Below are 19313 nucleotides of genomic sequence, written 5' to 3' on the forward strand. Positions count from 1 at the left end.
GGAGCAGGACAAGGGAGACGTCAGCAGAGCGCGCTGCCCCCCCCCACCCTGCAGGCGGCGCCCCACACCCCTGCCCCAAGGAACTGGACCGACCGCGGAGCTCAAGCCACTGCTCCCTGCTCCCACGTCATCCTGCTGCCGAAGAAAATTTAATTTCCTCAAAATTGATTTCCTCCTGTTCTTCTTCAATAGTTCTTCAAACAAGGGAGGGAGACGGGGTGGGGGGTGGGGATGGGCTGCAGCTAAAGCTATAATCACTGTGGGTGCAGAGGGTCTAAGGGCCACATTAAACACATTTTCCTTGGAAGCCCGGTGAGAGCGCCAGGCTCGGGGGCAGGGGAGCACATGTGTGGTGCTCACACATATGTGCTAAATGGTGTCCGTGCGGGTGCAGGCCCCTCAGTCCACTGAAGCCGTGAGCACAGGCCGGGGGCCACAGGCCAAGCCCTGGCAGAGAGCAGCCCAGGGCCCGACCTCGACGCAGAACCACTTTGGGGACAGAGAGGCAGGTTCCCTCTTTGCAAGGAGCGTGCTGGCTCCAGGTTTCTGCATTCTAAAAAAGTCCTCTTCTGTGAGCAGATTTTTGCAGTGAGACACAAAATAAGATGAAAAGGCACCAATGAGATGAAAGAAACAGATTTAACGTCACATGATTAAAAGCTGAACCACAAATTCTTAAATGTAAACTCTTCCAAAATGTGCTGCTTGGTTCTGAACAGCACATGTGCCAAGCACCTTCCCCTTTAAAAGTGGTCTTTAATAAATGGTAATAAAAGAATGAATAGGCTTCAGTGTTAAATCAGTAACTGGTATCAAGTGAAGAATATGAAATAATTGTAGAAAACAATGCCCCATGAGCAGTAATTCCTACACAAAAATTAAGAGGGGAAGGAAAGGGCCTTACCACACATTAGAAAACGTCCCACTTCTCACTGCATGCAGTGGTCCTTCATCTAAACACCAAACTAACCAGCCAGGAGCCCCACAGCAGGAGCCACAGGGGAGATGCCCGGCCCCCCGGGTGCTGTCATCACAACACCATCATCACCCACGATCAAAGGGTCAGCAGGAGGATCAGAACTTCAACCACGCCTCTCTGATCCCTATCTCAGCACTCTGTTCAGGTACCTGACTGGGTCTGACAGAGCAGGGAATTGCAGCTTAAAGAATCATGGATGTTACATACAAATTCAGTGTTAACACATCCACCTTTAACCATGCAGAGTACAGCATGACAGTTTCTGTCTATGAGCGAAATGGATTTTTTCGCTGAGATTTTAACTTTCACAGTCTCACTGCAGAGCCCCTGGGGTTGGCAACAGAACTCCTGAAAAGAGAGAAATGAACTGAAGAGGCAGTTGGTAACTCTGAGTTGGAAGGCAGCAGCAAATGCCCAAAACACTCACCCAGCAGAGGCACAGGTTATTTTAATCTTCCTACATGACAGAAAAAGAAAGTTCTACCCTGAAAAGTGATGGGGCGAGTGACCTGAGAACGAAACGCTGACTGTGTGCACGAGACAGCAGGTGACACGCGGCAGAAACAGCTGGTGCGGGAGGGGCGGCCAGCGCTGAGCCCCGGCGGCCAGCTCCCTCCGAGAATCCTGCTCCGGAGTCGGGCAGGTAACGCCTCCTACAGCTGCCTGCTCACCAGGCAAACCTAACTGCCGCGGGTGACACGTTAAATGCTTCCCCCTTGAGAAGAGGAACGAGACGAGAATGCTCTGTGCTACACCGGAGGTCCTAACTACTTCAGCATGGCAAGAAAAATAAAAGCTGTAAGAACAAGAAAAGGATAAAAGTACTGTTATTTGCAATGATTATATGTGTAAAAACCTTAGAATCCACACACATAGACAGTAAATACAAAGGGAAATCAGCAAAACTGCTAGACACAAAGATGATGTACAAAATTCAACTGGTATCTATAGATTCACAAAGATTTCTTAAAAACAAAATTTGAAAAACTATTAACGATCTAATTAAAAAATGAAATATCCAATAATATCTAACAGAGCAAAGGCCTCACTAACTGGAGGGGCATACCATGTTCATAGATGGGAAACTTCTCGACTGGAAAGAGCCCTGAATCCTCAAAGTTCTACTTGGCCTTTTTTTTTTTTGGAAGAAATGCTAAAATTTACATGGAAATGTGAACTACCCAGATGGCCAAGACAGTCATGCAGAAGAACAAAACTGGATGGTTTACAATCTGGCATTAATTTATTGCTGATACCCAGTGAGATAAATAGCCCAGAGAAAGAAAAGGGAATCCAGAAATAGATTTCACAGAGATGGCCACCTGATTTAAAACAAAATGACAAAATGATACTTACTGGAGTGGACAAAGGATGATCTTTTCAATAAAAGATGCTGGATCAGTTATGTATCCATGTGAAAAAAAAAAAAAAATGAGCTGCATTCTACTTCACAACACATCCAAAAACTAACTCCAGAAAGACTGGAGATCGAAATGAGTAAGATAAAACCATACAAATCTTTCTAGAATACACAGTAGTATATCCTAACTCTGGAATAAGCAGACTTCTTAATTGAGGCAGAAAAACCACAAATGACAAAGAAAAAGACTGATAACAGGCTACTTTATAATTAAGAACTTCATTCACCAAAAGACATTGGACTTTATCAAAATTTAAAACTGCCGCTCTTGGAAAGACTTGGCTTTAAAAATAATGCAGAACTTGGGAGACAATATTCAGAATACATATATCTGTATCCTGATAAAGGGCTTGTATTTAATATATATAAAGAATTTCTACAACTTAATAATAAGACAAGTAACCCAATTTTCAAAAGCAGGCAGAAGACTGAATCAGACATTTCACAAAAGAAAACATGAATGGTCAAAAGGCTCCAGAAAAGACATTCGACATCAGCAGTAACTGGAGAAACGCACAATAAAACCAAAACAAGATAGACTGCATACCTGCCGGAAAGGCTAACGTCAATGTAAAGGCAACTGTACTCCTCCAGTATTGCTAGAAAGAGTGTAAAATAATTCAAACATTCTGGAAAACATTTTGGCAGCTGAACGTCCACATACCAGGTGACCCACCATCCTGCTCTCAGGAGAAGCTGTCGGGAAGCGTGGCTTGTTGATAACAGGCTCTGTGACCACTCTCTGACCCCAGCAATTAAACCTGGCCCCAAAGCGAGAGTGGCCTGCTGGTGGTAGGTGACTGCCAGAAGCCAGGGGGCAGCAATTATCCTAATGACCAACCAGGCCAGGGTACCAGCCAAGGAAGGCCAACTGGCGGACAGACAACAGGAGACATCCTCCAAGGAGTGGAGCAGATGGCCCTCCGCCCCTGTATCGCTGGCCCCCCACACAGAGACACGCATCCACACAAGGCCAAGGGACACAGGAGTGAATGAGCAGGAGGCTGAGGGGAGTCACCCCACTGAAGTCAAAGTCCTTCACCCAGGCCTGGGCTCGGCCGGTTTCAGACACGGGACCCCTGATGGGAACGTGGCCGGATGCCCCACGGTCAGGGCCCCGCAGCACCAGGCAGGTGTGTAACAAGACACCCCCACCCCCGTCAGTCTCCAGGGACCTCCCGCTGCTTACCTGGGGCTCACACGCCGGGCAGAGGGCCACACCTGGCAGCTCAAGGTTCACTGAACCCAAAGTGTCCCATGTCCCCGTTAGACTGGGGCGCTGGGGGGCCAGGCGATAAATGAACAAAGCCAGGTCACAGTAGGTGCGCCAGGCCTGCAGACCCACCCAGACAGGCCATTCCCACAGGGCGGACATACAGCAAGGGGTAAAAGGCCCACCGCCCCGTGGCCTTTGGGGTCAGTGGGTGGAAGCCTCAGAAAGGGTCCTTCTCCCTGTCAAAGGGCAGTGGAGACACGGGCCTACTTTAAGGGTTAAGGGCATGGAGGGCTGGGGCCTTGTGGACAGCAGCCACACAGCAGATGCACTCGGGGGGCCGGGAAGAGGACAGGCACACCCTGCCCATCCTCACTACGTGCACCTGAGGCTGGAGGCCAACGGTCTGGCCAGAAGCCCAGAGGAGAAGACCGGGAGACTGAGACAGGGAGCCCAGCGGCCCACAAGGATGCAAAACATCATCAAATGGTTGCATAACATAAGGTCCAGGTCGGCAAGTGCCGTGAGAGTCAAGGCGAGGTGCCTGAAGCAGGGAGATGCCCTCCCTGCAGGGGAGTCAGAGGAAGCTGCTGGGAACAGGAGCAACCTGACCCGTGTTCCCGGGAAGGTGTGGGCATGTGAAGTGCGCACAGAGGTGTTCTGAGCAGGATCGCGGGCCCGGGGACCTCAGGGCGTGGAGCATGGCCAACGCTCCCATGTGGGACAGAACGAGGTGAACTAACGCCGAGAGAAATGAGGGCTGGAGCCTTCAAGGAGCACACCAGAAGGGGACTCAGGGACCAGTCAAGGCGTGTGGAGGGCCTGCTTCAGACCAGGGAGGGAGGCCAGCAATTCTGAAACCACACTGCATCTGCTGGGAAGAATTCCATCAACACGAGGCAAGTCCAAAGCCCCTTACTGAAAGACAAACACCAGAACCATCCTGAGGAAGACCAGAAAGCCACCAGGTTCAGGGCCTATGGGAGGCTCCTGCCAAGATCACCCGCCCGAGAGATGTGCAGGGCTGCAGAGTATTGTCAGGGTGCACTCTCGGTCCAAGGAATACGGTAGGCGTTATCGAAACTCTCCAAGTCAGACAGAAGCAGATGAAATGGAAGGTAAACAGTGCTAAATGAGAAACGCTGGAGGTATACCCATCGAGACACGCAAATTGGCTCTGAAACTCTGAGGGTTTCCATATCTATATGGATCTCAACTGAGCATTCAACACACATCCACCAGCTATCAAAGAAACCAAGGTGCTTTCAAGAAGGAAAACCCGATCTTTAGAAGGAAAATGCTGTAATGACCACTGAGGCGTTCTTCTTTTATCTCTGTTTTCAAAGCTACCCTGAAGTCAGGCCCTGCGGTGTAACTGCCGGACTCACTGCTCCTCTCAGGTGACCGGGAGCCCCCCGCCCCACGGGCAGGGCCACCTCCTACGAGCCCGATCTCCACCGCAGGTTCAGACCCACGGACGACCCGGCGCAGGCAACTCCCCACCATGCCCCGCATCCTCAGCTGAGGAGACTGAGGCCCAGGGACCCAACTACCCACCCTGGCTGACGGGGCTCATTCGCACCAGACCAAAGCCCACCGAAGTCCCCTGGCTTGGGGACAGCCCAGCGCTCTGAAGGAGAAAACGTGTGCTGTGAGCTGTGTCTCGAAGGCCCATCTGATGCCAGCCTGTCTTTTACATGTAATACTCAGTCTGAAGGCACTTACTTAATGAGATAAAAAGATAATCAGGCAAATGCATGGAAACAGCACACTTGAGGCTGCCAAGTGCACCCACGCAGGGCGCAGACTGCGGTGGGGAGCAGGAGGCCAGGCTTCACGGACTCGGAGGAGATTAGAGCTTTTGTAAGCCTGAGCAAAGCCCAACCAGGGATACAGTCTGATCCGCAGCGGCGGGGGAGGAGGCTTCCATGGGGCACAGTGACTTGGAATCCGAGGCTATTTTCAGAGACTTCCGCCAGCTGACATGGGCTGAGCAGGATGAATGAGGCAGGATCGGGCTGAGCTGGTGTAACCCACCAGCATCCAGGGAGGGAGGCACGCCCCCTCACCAGCCCCGGCCTTCATGCTGCAGGAGGAAGGAGCCTGCGGCGAGGAACAAAGGGCAGACAGGCATCTCCCCCAGCGGTGGGAGCCCTGCACCCCGAGATGCCTGAGGGCGGGTGGGGCGATGCCGCCGCAGGAGCAGGGTCGGGGGCACAGGCCATGAGCACCAGCTGGCACAGGCAGGAAGCACACCAGTCCTGGGCTCTGGCAGCGCAGAGGAGACAGGAGGTGGGCCAGGTCCTCCAGCGCCTGGGGGTTGTGACCAAGGACTTTGGGACCGGGCGGGACCTGCCCTGAGCCCCCACGGTGGAGTCACAGCCTCTCACTCGGCTCCTGAGAAGGTTCACAGGCCAGGGCCCTGCCTTCTGGGAAACCTGGGCTCCCTTGGGCAACGACCCCATAGCACCACCCCGAGAATGTCCTGTAGGACCCAGAACCCAGCCACTCCCGGGGCAGTGGCGGCAGGAGGAAAAGGGCCCCGTGAGAGCTGATGCAGTCCCCGCCCAGCACATAGCACCCCATCTCACCGTCAGACCCACACACGGCGGCCCAGGCCCCCTCTCAGAGGGCCAGCAGGCACCGTGTGCCCGACTCCAGACGGTACAATGGGAAGGGGGCAGGGTCCCCACCCCTCCAGGAACAGCAGAGCCAGTGGGGCATGAAGGGGGGCATCCTCTTCCCCTCAGAACACCGTGGGGCTGGGGAACGGAGCACGTCTGGGGGCCCCTGGTGTGCGGAGCTTCCTCACGCCCGCGCTAAACCCACGGGGCACCTGCGAGGCGGCAGAAGGTTCCAGGAGGCGGCTCCCCAGGCCGGTGTGGCTGCTGTCCCAGACACGAGACGGCGCAGGCACACAGCGGCCTCCTGGAGGACCACCAGCAGCCAGCCCACTGCCGCAAGGCGGGTGGCTCCCGGCCCCCAGCGCCTCGTCCCCATGCCCCTGCCACAGCCACCGACCCAGGCGGGGGGCTGCCTGTCTCGGGGGGCCACCAGAGGACAGGGCCGCTTTTAAAGGAGACTCAGAGGCGACGGGAAGGGCCTGTGCAGCCCACAAAGCTGGGATGCGGCCTACTGCACGCTCCCCTCTCGGCTCCAGAGGCGCCAGCGCAGCCTGCTCCGTAACAACCACGCAGCTGCCCGGGAACATCCTGCTGGCGTTCCCGGTCGAAGCGTCTGGGCACTGCGGGGTACAGGCTCTACAAGGGGTCCCGTGAGTGGTGCAGTGCCAGGTGTCCGGGGAGCTTGACCCCCGAGTGGACCAGAACCCTCATCCCTCTGGGCCCCTGCTGCCTCCAGCTGGCAGCAACCTTTCCGTGGCCTCCCAGCCCAGAGCCCCAGCTGCCCACCCCAGCCGGCCTACTGGCCCTTCCTCAGGCCTGTATCACCCCCACACTCAGCCAGGTGGAGCCAAGCGACCCAAAAGGCACAGGTGCAAACCCATGACCTCACCCACCCCAGAGCTCCAGCCCAGCCCTGTGCCCCCAACTCTGCTGGGACCACCCTCGTCCTTACTCCTGAGACCCCCGGAGACGTTCAAGCCCTAGCTGGACTCCACGTGGCCCCAGCGCCGTCCTGACTCACCAAGTCTGTCCGGCAGCGCCCATGGGTGGCGCTGAGCGACCATAGGGACACACCCAGCCCCCATGCTGCTGGCCAGCAGGGAGCAGGTCAGGGCCAGCCAGAGCCCCCTCCTGACCACCGACCCTGCAGCCCTGCGGGGTGGGGCTGCTCCGAGGCCTCACGCTCCAGCAGGCCCGCTGCAGACCCCGGAGAGCTCTGCCTTTCTCTGACCCGACTTCCTGCAGAGGCAGCACCCCACAGCTGCGGCCACGTGTCCGGCCGAGCGCCCCGAGAACCGCCGCCCAGGGAGGACCCTGACACCTGACTGCAAACGCACAGACCGGAGCCCACAGACATCACGGCTGCGGCGCGGCTCCTGGCAGGTGTGCACGCTGCTGGGCGGGCATGGAGCCAGCCGGCTCAGGGCGCCATTGTCCAGGGAATGGCCACTGAAGCATGTGCCCTCCCCAGGCGCGGGGAACCCCGCTGATGCCCATTACTGTTCTTGGGGTGATGGGGCCAGCACCAGTTCAGAAGCCTGACTCTGCCCGTGGATAGGCAGGCTCACCTCGGAGCCTGATGAGCAGACACAGTGTCCCTCACCAGCCCAGCAAAGCACGGGGCGGAGAGGAGCCACCTCTGCCCCGCACACTCATAAAACCACCCCTGCCAACTAGAAACGAGCGCACAGCCCTGCAACGATGGGCCGTCCTTTATCTCACTGGGAATGCTCCTCCTTCCTTCTTTATTTTACTGAGAATGGCTCAAAGCACAGGACACGTAGGGCGGATTCCAAAACACAAAAGTAAGACTAACTGAAACCACGTCTGTTTGATCATCAGTCTTTTTTAAATGAACAGGGTCACTGTTTGGAAACACATACACACATACACATAAGTTACTCGTAAGGTCTGATAACATTTTACATATTTACAGTACTTTCTCCTGGACAAGCTTCAAGCGCTCAGATCTTTGCAAAGCCCAAAGGCAGCTGAAGCTAGTCACACTGTGCGATTTTCCTGCTGAAAAGCTCCTGACAGGGAGGGCTGAGAAGCAGGCGGGTGTGGGGGAGTGTCTGCGTGGTGAACCCAGGCAACACTGCCTGCTGACACCTGACCTGACCCTCCTCCCCTGCGAGAGGTGACACGGTGGGGACGCGCTGCGTGGACGGCTGCGAGTCCGCAGACGTGGTCGCGGGAGACGGGCCTGAATGCCCCCTCCGCTCACCTGCCCGCAGATGTGTCACCCGCCGGCCCCTCCGCCCGCCCCCTCCGCGGTCTCCAGGCTCCGCCCTGCCCTGCCTGCAGCATCTCCCACAGTGCTGCCCTCAGGACGGTGGCCCCTTCCTGGAGCCCCCCTCATGCCCCTCATGGCGCGGGGAGCCACCAGAAAGCTGAGTAAAAGCGCCGCCTGTCTTCCCGAGAGCAGAGGACGGCCAGGAAGGCCCTTCCCACAGGGAACACCGAGCTCCGCTCTGGCCCCGCCCCCGGCCCCGCCCAGGCCGCCGGGCTCTGCGCAGCGTCACCTGCACCCCAGTCACCTGCACCCCACCCCACGGCTGCTCCGGAGACCGGTCCTGTCCCTCCTCCAGCAGCGGTTCCTGTGAAACCCTGGACACGCGGCCTCTGGGGTGGGGGCCTGCCAGTGTCCCCCCATCCAGGGCTTTGTCCCCCCGTCACCTCCGACAGGAGCAGAGAGATCTCCAAGGTGAGCGTAGGCAGCGAGGACCTGAGGAGCTGCAGGGGAGGAGGGCCACACACGACCCGGATTCCTTGCTGGAAAAGCAGGACGTCCTCCAGCCGCTCCTCGACCTCTGCTAAGTGACACAGAGGTCCCGTAGAACAGACCACAACCTCATCCCCAAACAGAAAGGGAGCTCAAGCACTGAACGTTAACCAGATCTGAAGACCCTTCAGTAGTTTCAGAAATTTTCATTAGTTACCCAACTTCTCTGAAAACAGACCATGGTGAAACAGCAAACGTTACGACTGGGAAAAGGCCTGCTAGGGTGTTTGGGAAGTCCTTCTGCCTCTCTGACCCGCATCATCAAGCAGATGACAGCCATCAGTGATGCAGGGACGACTGTGCTCCCACTACAAACGCAGGCCACGGCCAGGTTCTTGGAAGAAGAGATGCCGGCTGGAAATGTCACTCAGCAACAGGGCCCACCTCCCCTCCTCTCCCCCGCCCTCCCTCGGGCTTCTCAAGCGTCACTCCTGGACCCTCAGCCACGTCTGGGTGGCAGACACTTGAGTCCAAACGTGAAGATCCCAGGGGCAATCCTCACCATCTCGGAGAAAAGCTTCCGCTGAAAACTGGGTCAGACGCTGCAGGATGGCGGAGACACACCCCACCTCAGAGCCTGACCTCTAAAAACAGTCTCATTTTACTCCAAACGCACAACAGCGGGCCCTGCGCACGCGGGAAGTCTACTGGGAGGGGGGCTTCTCAAAGGAGGGCCCAGGGCCTTCGTCAGCCGACTCAGCGAGTGGCCGAGGGGGGCACCCACAGAACGCAGCCTGGACCCCCCTCAGGGCCACCGCGTCCCCAGACCCGGACGTGGACGGGGCGCAGCCACCCTGCTGCAGCCGCAGTGCGTTCCCCCCAACCGCCCACACCCACCATCTCCTGGAGCAGACTCCACGCCCAGGATTCCCACCCAGGCTCACTCTCTGCCACGCTCACTGCCCGCGGGGCTCTCTTCCCGGGACAGAGCTGTCTATTCCATCTCCCCACCGGCTGGCGAGGGAGGCTGGAGTCAGGCCCCTGCCACCATCCTCCCTGGCCTCTGGGCACCCACTTTCTGCCTCCCTTCTCAGCCACCCTGAGGCCACTCCCGCCTTCTATCTGGCTTTAAACAAAGGACACCAGCCTCAGAATGTCCCGTCCTTCCAAGTGGACAGGGGGAAGGAGAACTGACATGACCCAGACACCCAGGACCACACCTCCACAACCAACAGCAGGAACCTGGGGAGGAGACGGAGACTCACGAGGTGGGCGAGGGCTGAGAGTGCCCTGGGTGCTGATGCCCTAGCCGGGATACCGAGGGTCATAAGGAAGAACCTCTGCGGTCCATCACAGGTTCCTCATAAGAGATGCTGCCTCCAGACTTCAGTTATCCATAATGGCCCATCTCCAGGAACCCTGTTCCCAGGTAATGAGCATGAAGTGAGCTTGGTTTAGCTCACAGGAATTCTCTTGACCACCTGTGAACGGCTCCAGGAGGAAGAAATTCACACATTCCCCTGGGGGCCCAAAGGGCAGGAGGAAGCGTCTTTGTTCCATGCCCTTTCAGTATAAAAGCAGCAGAGATTCTGACTCTGGCAAGATGGTTCCTTGCGGGGCACAAGCCCACCGTCTTCTGTCTGCTGGCTTTCTGTGTAAAGCCGCTATTCTCTGCCCCGCCAGCTCGTCTCTCCATTATCAGCCTGTCCTGCAGCAAGCAGAGCGAGCCTGGACTCCTAACAGCGGGGCACGGAACCAGCCCCCCGTCCTCGCCGCAGGCAGGCCAGCGACTTGACTTTCAACCCGCAGAGATGCCGACGGCACCTCCTTTTCCGCGGCAGCTCACCCACCTCCCTGCAGCCCAGTGACCGGATGCAGGACACGCTTCCCTGTCCAGCGCTGAACCTGAACCGCTCCTCATCCAGGCTCCCTGGCATCCCACCTCCACGATCAGGACCAGGGCCAGGGCTCTCCTGACATGGGGCATCACACATACCAGAGGCCCCAGCTGGCACGGCCCCCACGTCCACCCTCTGCCCCACAGCACTGGTCCCTGGGTGGGGATGGGGGGAGGCTCCGAGGGCCTAGTCTCCTCGAACCCTGGACATGCAGAGCAAGCAGCCGCTGGACAAACACCCGGGGGACAGACAGATGTGTGCACCTCCCTCCCCCACCGCATGTCCCACCGTCCTGAGGGCTGGGCCTGCCAGCCCCTCCAGAACCCAGGCCACCAGCCTCCCGCCCCACGCGGCGGCCCAGCCGCTCCCGCTCCCTGGACTCTTGCACGCTGCCCAGCTCAGGCAGCCCCTGGAGCGGGAGTCTCCCAGACCTTGCACGGGTGTGACACGCGCACACACGCGCGCACACACTGTCCCCCTCCTGCAGGAGCTCAAGCTCCGCCTCGTCGTCGAGAAGCCTGCCCCCAAGCCACGCCCAGCCTCGCGGGGCCCAGGCCTCTCGGTGCACCTCCCCGACGCTCCCCTCCACAGGATCTGTATTTACACTCACGTGTGAGCCAGTGCCCACCCCCAGGTCCACTCCGGGCCGGCAGGTGGAGACGGCCCAGGACAGAGCCAAGTGGTCGTCGCCATGTCACATCAGAGACGCAAAGCCCGCCTTTAAACACAGAAGGGTACAAAGCAACGACCCCTAAAATGAAGGTGGTTTTTGTCACTGATACATGTTGGGGGCGGGGCGGAGTGTCAGACTGCAACTTGAAAGTCAGACGTTCCCGGGGAACCAGAACATGGTCAAGAGGAAACCTCCCTTAAGCCACGGTCACAGCAATCCACTCCGGCTGACGCCTCTGGGAGTGGTTTTTTTTTTTTTATTCAAATATTTACTGAGCAGCTGGGGAAATCCACGGTCAGAGGTGAGGCAGCTGCACAAACAGAGAGCAAAGTGTGAGGTTCGCTGAGTCTCAGCAGGCGAAGCGTTTTAGGAGGTCAGCTGACTGCCTCCAGCCTGGAAGGGGCATGGGTGGGTGGCCAATCAGGAAAGGGGATCGAGATTAAAATAGAAGACTTCAGTCTGGACTGCTGATGACACTCAGTTTGGACTATATGTGTCTCTCCTTTTCCTCTCCCCATCTTTGGGCTTAATTTACCAGTAGTGCCCAGGACTGTTCAACGCACTTTTTCTATACTTGCTTGCATTTTTGCTTTAATGTCTTCTACAGAGCTAGGTCCTTTTGGTGTTTTAGATGTTTTTTGCTGTTTTTTGAAGGATTCTTGACCTTTTGATCTTGGTGTTGATGGTTTTGAGTCTTTTCCATTTTGGTTCAATTTTTGTGCATTTTTGGCTGGAGTATCGCATACAGATTTCTTTACTGGAGCTTTTTCTTCAACTTCCTCATCAAAATCATCATCATCATCATCTTCATCAGCAGCAAGCTTTACTTATTTCTGGGGAACCGTGCTACCACTTCCAGGGGCAGAACACTTTCCAGATATACTTACGAGTTTCACATCCTCCTCCTCTTCATCTTCCGACTCTGCATCTTCCTCCACAGCTACTAAGTGCTGCCCACTGATATGCACAGGCCCTGAACCACACTTCAACCGTAAGGCCACAGGTGGTGTAATTTCAAAGCCCCCAAGAGAAACCGTTGGCTGTACAGACATTTCCAAAGTTGCCAGTGTTACTTTAACTGGACTGCCTTCATAATTCATCGCCTCTGCTTCAACAACGTGTGACTCATCCTTTGCTCCAGCCCCTAGACCGTTCTTAAAGATAACTGGTGCTCATTTTCAACATTATCCACCTTGAAGTGATAATCTCTGTCAGCCTTTAGTTCACAACCGAAAAGATAGTCCTGAGGCCTCAAGGGGCTCATGTCCACGTCCACTGAATCCCCCACGGATTGGCGGCACGCACTTGTGTGGGAGAGAAGCCGGACGGAACTAAACGCCTGCTATTCGAACGAGCGGCCACACAGGACGGAATCACGCCAGGAACTGGGAGTGTTTCCTAGGGGGTATTAACTCCGACTCGGGCTTCGAGACATGGGCTGCCACCTGGCCGTCCATGCTCAATCTGGCCCCAGGGTTTGCCCCGGATGAAGGTGATGGGGCGAGGGCAAAGCAAGCCCAGGGAAGGCAGGGACAGAAAGGGGACAAGATGCAGGGGCAGGACACCACGTCCCCCGTCCCTCTGTGACCAGCCGGGCTAACAGCCACCGGACCATGTGCGTCCGTTTCTGCCACAAGAGGGACACGGAGGAAGCCCATCTCGTCCCCTCACGCTGCAGGCCAGGCCAGGAGTGGAGGCTCCCAGGGGAAGCACGCAGGCCTGGGGAACCTCTCCACTCTCAGGGAGCCGGCCTCCACTTTCGGTCAAGAGACCTGATCTTCAGCTTCTCTTGAGCTCCCGAGACTCCCCAGCTTCGATGAGGGTGCTTAGTGGTCCTGAACTCAGCCTCCACGTGGAGGAATGAGCGCCCACCGGGTGTTAGCGCCAGTGCCAGCAGTGGTGGGGACGGCTGGGGCGGGGGCGCAGCTCAGAGAGAGCTCACGGTCACACCCAGCGTCACCACTCAGACACTTGGAGGTCAAGAATTCAATTTTTTTGTAATTAGGATTCACATGGAGGCAAAATGGGATGGCGTCTTATGTGAACAGTGCACAGTTCATTACATACCTGAGTGCCTTCTCTGTATCTGAGTCTGCTGGGCCCTGAATATTTATCATTTGTAACCTTTCTGCTTTCAAAGGGGAGCTAGGAAGGATAGCTGCTTGCTAAATGCCTTATGATACAGGTCAAAATAATACTATAAAAAAGGTATATTTTTAAAAGTTTTACCCAAGTATTTACAATGTAACCTCCGTTAAGACAACAGGTTTAAAAATGACCAGCTGCACTCCGGCAGCTTCTGCCAGGATGAGGACCCGAGTGGGGAGACAGAAGCAATGCCTGTTTCTTTGTAACAGGTTACCAGACTCAAAGTCTGCATCCCCCCCCCCCCAAGCTCCTGCACTGAAATCCCAGCCCCTAGTGCAACGGTGTGAGGAGGAGCCTTTGGAGGTGTCAGCTCACGAGCGGAGCCGCATGACAGGGCTGGTGCTCCTCTCAGAGGCCGCACACCCCTTCACCCCCCAAGGGCACTGTCAGGGGATGACGAAGCCAGTCCTCACCAGTTGGGTTCCACTCAAAGATGATAAATTACCTCCTTCTGAAGCTCGCCTTCTGGGATCAGCAACCCGGCTCCTAGCAACACACGGGACTGGATGGAGAAAGAACTTCTCCCTCCACAGGCAGAGGCGGGCCCTCAGACCCTGAGAAGAGCAGGCCTGTGCCCACCGTTGGCCGGGGGACTCTCCTAAGCAGGCCTCTGGGTCGGAGGACGCGCTCGCCCCTTCCAGCTGAGGCAGCCCGTTTCACCCGGGGTCTCAGGATGCACGTGCTGGGGTGAACACAGCTGAACCACACTGACTTAAAAACCAACACTCAGGAAAGTATTTCCGGTCACGTTACATCAGTTTGAGAGTTCACGTCTAGGTGCGCTAGAGCAGAGCCCCAGGGGACTTTCTCACAGGGCTCCGGAGTCCACAGGGCCGCACAGAACCTCCAGAGTGGGAGGGAGGTGAAGAGCCCCCGCAGGGCATCTCTGTGGCGAAGGAGGGGGACGCTGCAGCTCGGCGTTCGGAAACTTCTGGGCCCACAGCAAAGAAACTAATTCCCCTGAACTCGACCAGCCTTGGATCCAACGTGGGTGCTGGCGGGTGTCTGATGGAGGGAGCCCCTGGCTGACGCCCGGCCCCCACTCGGGGAGCAGGATGGCCCTGCCCTCTCAGGTAACAGGGAGAGCGGATCTTCAAAAGGGAAGAGCAAACATTAACACGCGAGAAGGATGTGTTTGGTTTCAAGTCACTCACAGAAAGGCACCACCGCAGCATGTGCAGTAAACGGAGAACTGCGGTCTCCCAGGCGCCCCCACAAGCTCCCCTCCTCTGAGTCCAGGCCCTCGGCTCCGCCAGGCCACCCCACCTCCTCCCTGCCCTGCGGTTTTCCTCTCTGGCCCTTATTTTGTCTGTGTGGCCTCTCAGCACACTCATGGGCCACAGGAAGCAAGCGCAACGGCTGGCACTGGATGGAGGAACGGGGAGGAGGGAACGTCCAGGAGGGGCAGGCCTGTCCTCGGCCGAGTGGTCCCCACCAGGAGAGCTGGCGCTGGGCACACGGCCCATCTCTGACCGCCCCCACCAGCCCCTGCCCTAGGCACCACCGCTGCCGGGGTACCACATAGGGCCTGTCCTCCCCCTCCCAACTGCGAGCTCCCGGGAGAGCGGGGTCTCCTCCCTGCAGGGCGGGGTCTCCTCCGGGCAGGGCAAGGGGCTCCTGGCATGCAGGCGGCCAGCACCTGGGGCTCTAGGTGGTACAGTGAGAATGGGAATGGGCTGGGCCTCCACATCACCCCTGTAGACCCGGGGTGGTAACTGGAGGTGGCCCAGCTCCTGGCACAACACACAGCCCTCGGGCCTCAGCCCCATCCACAAAGCTGCCTCCATCGACTGAAAGAGGAGGTGACTTTAGGACGCAGGGGAATGAGGGGTGCTTCAGTCGTAACAGGAACCGGGCCCATCTGGCCATTGAGGGCAGTGCTGGAAACACACCAGGGACTGGCCTGGTGGCTTCATCGAGGGCCAGGCCCACCGCAGTGCCGGGGACCCACTCCCACCTGGAGGCCACGGCACTGCGGCCACCCGGCCCCCCCCCCAAAGCCCCCAAGCTGACAGCCCTGCAGCCCCCACACCGGCGACCCCACTGTCCTCTCGTGTGGCCACCTCCAACCCGAGGAGTCCAGGCCACGTGCTGTGTCCCGGCCGCAAGGGAAACGGGAAACTTGATTTATTTCCATGAGGGGAAACAGGACTAATAACCTAGGAAATTCCCCCAAATAGAGGAAGAAAATTCAAAAGATGATGCGGCTCCCCAGATAAGTCCGTGACTTGATTTCTCAGTGGTCTGCCCTGGGCTTGAGGGAAACTTCCAGACCAGTGATGGAAAAACAGGGAATCCCAGAAGAGCTCCACCCTCGGCTGGCCAAGCCCACCGCCCGTCACACCACTTGGCACAGAAGCACGCTGAGAGAGGTGGCCAACAAGTGTGAGAGCCGGGCAAACAGCTCCTGCCTGATTTCAGATGGAAGGTTTTCAAATCTTATATGGTGACATCAGACCGACTAGTGAGGAATAATTCTCATAAAACCTATTACTCAAAACTAACCTGCAGAAACGGTTTAAGATGGAGACTTTCTTACTGCCATACTTTCCCTGTTTTTCCAACTGTAACTGTAAGGAATGAGCACCGTCCCCAAGCATAGAGGTGAGGACATCGACTGGAATGGCTGAATGGCCCCGGGCCGTGGCGGGGAGAGCGCGGAGCAGAGGGAGGACCCCTTAGGAGACTGAATCCCTATTTTTAACCAAAGGCAAAATAAAAGACAAAAACAACACGAACAAAAGTGTATACATACATAGAAAATGACACAGCTGATGTCAATACGTGTCAAGAAAATCTTGAGATAATTATACTTTTTAACGAGGAGGGCAGAGACCTGCATGGGAGGTTCCGTACTTCTCTAGGAGCAGACTTGAAAAGTCATGTGTGCAGAGCAAACACCAGGAAAACGACATGAAGCAGCATATTCAGAAACATCATAAGTCAACCAAATGGGATTTCACAAACTTCAAGTGACCCACGGGAAGGGAAGACAGGGACACTGATGAGAAACCAAGACAGAAAACAGCTAACAGAACGGCCCGCTCCAGCCCTCACACACTGTAATTTAGACAAAAACAGTCTGAGTGAAGGTCAGCCATTCAGTCATGTCCACCTCTTCTCGACCCCATGGACTGTAGCCCACCAGGCTCTTCTCTCCATGGAATCCTCTAGGCAAGAAATCTGGAGTGGGTTGCCATTTCCTTATCCAGGGGATCTTCCCAACTCAGGGATCAAACCCAGGGGACCCGCACTGAGGGCAGACTCTGTACTGACTGAGTCACCATGGGAGCCTTAGCACACCCTTACACACAGTCTCAATGCACCGATTAAAAGAGAGCAGCGGGATGAATTAAACACACGCACATGCTCCAACAACAAACTGTTAGCAAAACAGCTCACCTCCAAAAGCGCAGGGCATGCCGGGTAAGAGAGGAGGGAGGCGCTCCCCTGCAGCTGCTGCCTGCCCAGGACATTCGCCTTCAGGGGGCCCACAGCCCCTTCTCCTCTAGTGACACCCATGCTGTCCTTAACAGGAGGACAGCAGTGGTGGAGGCAAACCAGGAGAGGACCAGGGAAGACAGACAGCGTCAGCACGACACACCTCCGGAGAACTCTGCTCCCGACCTGGACAGCACCAGGAGGTCAGGGAAGCTCTAGAACATTTCGTCTTTAGCAGAGCCCCCACCTCCCACCCCTGCCTTTCCTGACACACACAGCCCAGTGTGCAGTGGTGGAGGGGACAGGCTGGCTCAGGACAGACAGACTGACAGGCAGGCAACTGGAGGAAGAATGCTTGAGGAGGGATTAGCATGAAAATCAGCCAAAGAACTGGCAGACTGCAGCGGCCAGGGGAGCAGAAGAGCAGCGTGCGGCCGGCTCACAGAGGGCGTGGGGCAGGTGGGACAGCCCCTTACCAGGCACCCGAAGCCCACAGTTACACTTCCCGCTGCACAGACACAGACACAGGCCCAGAGGGCCCCTAGGTCAGGGGAAGACAGGGGGCCAGGACAGGCTCCCAGATGCTCTGGGCTGGTGGTGAAGCCAAGGGAGAGTCTGCATCTGTGCTTTAAAAAAAAATCTGTTCTAGGAGTCAAATTACAATGGTCAAGGTGAGACCTGAAGGCCCAAGCTGGGGCCTGAGCAGGAGAGAGGAGACGGGAGGTGGGGGGAGGAGCAGGGAGTGAGGCCAGGAAGAGGTCAGCACGTGCATCTGACCCTCACCCTTCAGCATGGGGGCTTCAGCAGCAGGCCCAAGCGCCCTTCAGGCTTCCTCTCACTCCCACCCACACCCACAGTCCCAGAAAGACCTTGGGCCACCCCCAAACTGCGCGCCTGACCATGGGCCCAAGACGCTGGGCCCAGGAGGGCGCAGCGGCCCCGTCGTCCTCAGCTCACTGTAGAGGGGGCAGGGGGACGCGGCAGCAGTATTTCACCGCTGCCGCTCTGTCAGCCCTTCACTGCTCTAATTTCCCGAGGACCCTGCGCCGGCGTGATCTACAGTCTTCCTGACATTTCACCTTCCGCTGCTGAAAAATTCATCTGGTCCTGATGTGGGCTGCTCTCCCCCGCGCGGGGGCGCGAGATTGATTCCACTGCCGGTAATACCAGCTGCCACTCACCCAGCCTTCCCGGGGTCGCGGGAGGCGCGGAGCCCGCCGCCAATTGGATGGGAGCTTCTAAAATCCCCAACTCATCGCCCCTGTGTGCATCCTTTTACCTTTGTTCTCCATCTTGAGTTCACTTAAAAATTTTTTAAAAATGAGCGTCTGTTGGTCTTCGTGAGATTTCACCAACACGCAGAGATTTTTCTCATTTTCAGGTACTTGCACCTTTCTTTAAAGACTATTTTTGCAGGGTTTTATTTCTGGCGACTCAGAGAACCACACAGTGACAAGAATGACACCGACAGAAGCAGGAGCAGGGTTTCCTACGGTCCTCGGGGTCAGGGCCCCCTCCTCCGCCCCCTCTCGTCCCTCTGGTATCTCGTAAAATTGCAGATCTGACCCCGAAACAGCCTGGCTGAGGGGGCTAGGGTGCATCACTCCGGCCTGCCCTTCCAGGGGCTGCTCCTAACCCCCAGCCTCCTGCCGGGAAGTCCTGCTCTTGCCGGGGGCCCAGAGCACACGGTGGTCACTGCCCCGGCCCAGCTGTCCACAGGTGTATGCACAACCCCTGCCCCCACCACTCGTTCCAGTACCGCGTTTCTCCTGGAGGCCACCAGCGCCGCCTGGCTCCTCCAGAGCAGGCCAAGGGGCGGGTCCAAGCCACGCCCACCCCAGCCACGCCCTGACGGGACCCCCCAAGGCCCCTCCCCTTCCAGCCATGCCCTCCAGGCTTTCCTTCTAGCCACGCCTCCCCACGGCCCTCAAGGGCCACGCCCACCCCAGCCACGCCCCCACAGGACTCTCAAGGTCACGCCCCTTACCAGCCACGCCTCCCCGCGGCAGTCCTCAGGGCTACGCCCTGCCTGGCCATGCCCCCTCCCATATCCCAGTGCCATCAAAACAGAAGGCAGGCCTTCAAGGTCTCACCTCTAGTCAAAACACAACAGCAAAGCGTGTGCAGGGAGGCCTGAGGTGCACCCGATGGGTGGACTGACTTCTGGAACCCAGGAACACGCCGAGTGATGG

At 57.1% G+C, this 19313-nt stretch overlaps 1 protein-coding gene and 1 pseudogene across 3 annotated transcripts in view; both read right to left on the reverse strand.

Moving 5' to 3' along the window:
- The window catches only part of EIPR1 (EARP complex and GARP complex interacting protein 1), a 64360-nt gene that overhangs the window by 22638 nt on the left and 22409 nt on the right, over positions 1 to 19313 (reverse strand). The window lies entirely within an intron of this gene.
- On the reverse strand, positions 11778 to 12916 carry LOC139032382 (nucleophosmin pseudogene; annotated as a pseudogene).

This window comes from Odocoileus virginianus, chromosome 31 (genome assembly GCF_023699985.2).
Source record: "Odocoileus virginianus isolate 20LAN1187 ecotype Illinois chromosome 31, Ovbor_1.2, whole genome shotgun sequence".
NCBI lineage: Eukaryota > Metazoa > Chordata > Mammalia > Artiodactyla > Cervidae > Odocoileus > Odocoileus virginianus.